This window comes from Fulmarus glacialis, unplaced genomic scaffold (genome assembly GCF_000690835.1).
Source record: "Fulmarus glacialis isolate BGI_N327 unplaced genomic scaffold, ASM69083v1 scaffold25532, whole genome shotgun sequence".
NCBI classification, from domain to species: Eukaryota; Metazoa; Chordata; class Aves; order Procellariiformes; family Procellariidae; genus Fulmarus; species Fulmarus glacialis.
Window position 1 is genome coordinate 2,954 of NW_009196278.1, and position 266 is coordinate 3,219.

Consider the following 266-nt stretch of genomic DNA (forward strand, 5'->3'; position numbering starts at 1 on the left):
AAAAAAAAAACAACTCTTGAGCAGCTTTTAACTGGCTGCCTACAGTCTACATGTGCCAAGAAGTTTCTCGATATCGTGACTTGCTGCCTTCCCAGGCACCTGGCCTCATCTGCCTGCGATCCGAGCCCCGCTCCTGCCTCCCTGCCCACCCCAAGCCAGGGATGTGTGTTGTGCAGCTGCCTTGCTGTAGCGATGGCTGCCAAGCTGGAGTCAACACCTCCTCCTTCCCTCAGCGTGGCTGGGAATCGCCAGTCGGGAAGCGCCCG